Source organism: Lemur catta, chromosome 3, assembly GCF_020740605.2.
Source record: "Lemur catta isolate mLemCat1 chromosome 3, mLemCat1.pri, whole genome shotgun sequence".
In the NCBI taxonomy this organism is placed as follows: domain Eukaryota; kingdom Metazoa; phylum Chordata; class Mammalia; order Primates; family Lemuridae; genus Lemur; species Lemur catta.
In genome coordinates this window covers 14,796,940-14,801,541 of record NC_059130.1, presented here as the reverse complement: position 1 = coordinate 14,801,541, position 4,602 = coordinate 14,796,940, and the positions used below count along the sequence as shown (strand labels likewise).

The 4,602-nt window shown below is 44.5% G+C and overlaps 1 non-coding gene across 1 annotated transcript; it reads right to left on the bottom strand.

Annotated features, from left to right (window-relative positions):
• Positions 1–3,238: 3,238 nt before the first annotated feature.
• LOC123636277 lies at positions 3,239–3,367 on the bottom strand. Its single transcript, XR_006734469.1, has one exon. It is a non-coding gene; the product is annotated as a small nucleolar RNA SNORA25 (small nucleolar RNA).
• Positions 3,368–4,602: the final 1,235 nt, after the last annotated feature.

Below are 4,602 nucleotides of genomic sequence, written 5' to 3'. Positions count from 1 at the left end.
ATAGCTTGAAGGGAACTTAGAGATCCTCTACTTCAGGGTTTCTTAACCTGGGCATAATTTACATTTTAAGCCAGATACTTTTTTGTTATTGGGCACAGAGAGCTTGTGAGTCATAGGCTATTTAGCAGCATCCATTGATGACAGTTGTGCCACACACTCCCTCACACTGTTACTACCCAAAATATCTCCAGATGTTGCCAAATGTCCCCTAGGGAGCAAAGCACCCCTTGTCGAAAACCATTGACTCAAGTCATCTCAATATATGGATAAAGAAATTGAGGTACAATGAATCAATCAATTAATAAAAATTTAAAAAAACCTGAAGTCCAGAAACGTGACCTGCCCAAGGACACGTGGTATGTTTTTTGGTGACTCTTCCTGGAGAATTGTTCTATAACACCCCCATCCACAGAAAGGATCTTATAAATACGCACTTGGTGTGATCATAAAACATAGAGTACAGCTATATAAAAACCTTTGGAGCTAGCCTACATTTCATTAGAGGAGGGCTCTGCTCCTGTCCAGCCTCCTGGGGTAGCTGGGTCTGGGGCCTTCCACAATGTTGCTTTCCTCTCAGACGTGCCTGGAATCTGGTTTAGAACAAAATGTACCAGGCTTTGGAGATGGCAGCACTGTCACTCTCAGCTCCCATGGCAGTGCTGCTGACTTGAATGCCAGACTTTACAGGTCTTGGTATTGAAAGGGGATAAAAGACCTAAGTTTCTTCCAAAGGGGAAGAACTTCAGGGCTGGTAGCAATGAGCTATCTCAGGAACAGATAAGGTGGCAGTAAGAAATGTGGTGGGCTGTCCATTTCACCAATAAACCTTATTTTCTTTTTCTTTAAAGAAAAGAACATCCCACTGTTAATTTGCTAGAGCCCAGAGTTGCCCAGGGCATTAGAAGTGGCACAGGGAGTAGCATTACATTTCTATTATCTTTCTAACGCAGGCATCCAGACCTGCTCCCGAGCTGCTGTTTCACATCTCCAGCTAAAAAGCAAGCAATTTCAAAGGCATTTTGCTGGCCCTGAACATTTTTAATGATGTGTGTTCTTTCTTGACTTCACTTATAATATCACCCCTATCAAGTAAGCCGAAGTCCCTGTGATTACTGAAATAGTGAAAGGAGATGGCTAAATTTAGATTTCGGCAGGATGTGGGGTAGTAGACAGCAGAGGCTTCAGAAGAAAAGGACAATTACAGGTCCTTTGCAATTTAGTAAAACTTGACTCTCAAACTGATTAAAAATACATGGGTTACATTGGTAAATACGTAGGACGTAGGTCTTAGCACTGTTGAGAACTTTTTGGGAGAACTGTCTGTTACCCACTCATTTTTGCAGTTTTCCTCCTAAGATCCACGTTTGTCAGTCTTTAGTTTGTTTCTGGCTCGGTGACATGATGCACTATTCCTGCGTGAGACACTAAGCTGTTGGGGCTGGTAGGACACTTGTTTCTGGGATGTGTTGAACACAAAATGTCCTGCTCTCTCTGCCCGAAGACGATGCTCTTGCATTTAGATGCACTATAGGACTAACACATGCCGACCAGCCTCCTGAGAGATTGATGGTAAATCGGAATCGTTATGAGAAACGTAACTCAAACAACCCGGAATCAGGAGTGGACTGGATGGTGCTGAGGCAGAATGTGGGGTGCAGGAGGTTGATTTGTTTTTAATGATCACTATATTGTATGATGAGAGCCGGGTACCTACATCTCCACGCCAGAAAAATTCCTGCCTGGGAGTCCAGGGACACAGGGGGCTGGTGAGGGCTTCCTCTCCTCCTGACAAAGCTAGAGACACTGATCCTCTCCCTCCTTCTCTGTCTGATCCAGATGTCCTATTTCTCTGGACGCCATGAAAACCACTTTTACTAAGCCATTCCTCATGTATAAAGGTCACAAAGCACACATTAAGTTCCTAATGACATTTTAGTCCCAAGGAAGTATCTTATGTCCCTGGGTTGGTCATGAGAGTGTCTCAGGTCCTCTATACCACCAGTGCAGACTCTCAAGTGTGGGGTGACTCCCTCAGAAAACTCAGAGCATCCAGTGAGCTTTGGGACGACTGAGGTGAGTGGCTTTATCTATAAGTCCCAGGGCACCTCCCTATAGACACCACTCACGCACTCCTGGTAGGCGTGTGCTTTGGGTTCTTCCTCCAAAGTGGAGTTGAGTGGCTTCACCCTCATTTCTCAACCCTACCTGGGCTCCCCCTGTGATCAGGAGCACATATTTCCATGATTTGCTGGTCAGGGCCAGGGTCGCCATCAGTGGCCAGTACAAACCCACAGTCTAAACCAATTCTAAGTCAATTCTCCAGTCACTCTCTGAGTGCCAGGCTCAGCACTGGTCTCAGTGAAGGGAAGGAGAGATGATAACTCAGGGTCCCCGTTCTTTCTGGACTCTTCATCTCATAGACGAGACCTGCACAGACATAAATAACGCTCATGGAAGGCAGGCCATAGCAAAGTCTTAGCTGCTATAACAATAAATGATAAAATGTCTCCCTCACTAAACCATGAAAAGAAACTGTGTCTTATTTAGGTTTTCTCAGCACCAAGCTCAAGATCAGGCCCATATCTGTGCACAATAAATGTTTATGGAATGAGCAAAGGAACCAGTTGAGGAAACACAAAGCACTTTCTCTCTAGGGACCACACCAAGTCAATGAAAGACACTTTGCAGCTCTAACTCCATGCCCTCTTTTGGCTCCCAAGCTCATTTTCTCCAGGGAACTTTATATGCAGTTACAGAGGTGAAGCTTTCCTCCTTCCTCTCCTCGCTCAGCTTCCTAATGGTCTTTTGTTCTGCCAAGGCCAATTGTCATGGGAACTGTGGAGACTTAGACACCACCACCAACTCCAGGGCCATCCCTTGGAGGTTGGGGAGGGATCATTTTTATAATAAAAGAAAATCAGATTACATGAAGATAAAGGCATTTTAGGATGGATTTACTGAATGCAAAGGACAGAAAAGCACTCATGCAAGCCAAAATAAAGGAGGTAGTTATTGTAAGGATCTAGGGCAGCTCATGGAAATAAAGCACAGCCCAGTCTCTTAGAAATTGAATCTGGGAAATCTGAATTGTTAGGGCTTGAAGTAGACTCTGACTCTCTCTCTCTCTCTCTCTTTCCTGCTATCTCTTTCTTTTTAAACTTTGAGACATCTATTCACTTTCCCAGATCTCCAATCATGGATTATTAAGAATGAATTGCCATGAGTGTGAGTGGCTAAGTCTTGTACCTCCTCAGGAAAACAGCACTACTGAATGATGATGGCATCCTATGGAGAGCTTCAGTTTCTGACCACGTAACATTTAGAGCTTGTGGTTTCATAGTCATACAAGCCCTCTTTGAAATGACCTATAATCCCTCTCCTTGATACTCTTTCTTTGGGGCCCCCATGGTGTCTCATCTATTTAAATGTGTGGCCATTTTTCTCTCTGCAGCTTACTCAAGAAGCTTCTCGGTCTCCTGATAACCTCAGCCTGTTCTACACCTTTGACTGTGTTCCCAATTCTCAGAAACCTCTGACCTCTGATCAAGTTCTGGCTCTGTAGCACATAATTAAAATTCTTGAGAGGGTGAATCTGATTAGTTGCTGACCAGCCAATAGATTGTTCAGTATTGAGACAGGATCTGATTCTGTTCTAATCAGCTATAGCTGGATGGTCACATGGAACAAATATGGCAGCTGAGCCTGTCCCTGCAGTAGGGCTTATAGACCAAGACAGATCCCAGAGACAGACGGAGCGGGTCAGGTACCCCAGAACAAAATTAATATGTGAGGTCAGTTTTGAGATCATCTAAAAGGTCCACAACGTTAGGGAAAATTGTGGCAGGAAAAGGGGATCTGTCCATCATGGTGCTGATCATTTAGATGAATATAGGATAATTATGGGTTAGTGTATAGAATAAGCTTCAGGTTACTTTTAGCCTTTTATGTGTGAGGAGAGCCTCCTTCTCCCAGAGTCACTATACAGCTTGCAGCAAGAGGGAAGATTCCCGAAGCATGTGGTGGAGACAGTCTCCCCAAGTCCGCACCTCAACCCTTTCTGCCATACTCTACACTAGAAACAGTCCCGTGTCATTATCTGCTTCCTAGTGAAACTGTGTCCAAATGTCTCCAGGAGCAGCTAACACACGTTTTGTTGCAATGGTCTTCTAAAGAAGGAGAAAGCTGTCACTGGTCTGCACTTGCAAGTTTAAACCCCCGTAGCCAGAGGCTACACAAGTGCAGGTACTTCAGATAGGAATGAACCAATCCAAATAGATCTGCCTTCAAATGAGTCTTGCTTCCCATTTTTAACTTTTTGCTCTTTAAGAGAAGTCTTCTAGACTAGATTTTCCTGATGAGCTGCCAGGATTCTGGATTCAAAACTAGTCTCAAAAGAGTCCAGACATCTGGGTTCCAGTTTTATCTCTGATATTAACTAGCCATGTGACCATGGGCAAGTCCCTTCCCCACCCCAAGCCTCACATCTCTCTCCTGTTGAAATGGAATTTGGATAGATGATCTCTAAGGCTCTTCTCTTCTCGACCATCTCTTACCCAGCCTTTACCCAAGCACATCGTCAGCCCTCAGCTGTCCTCACCTCAG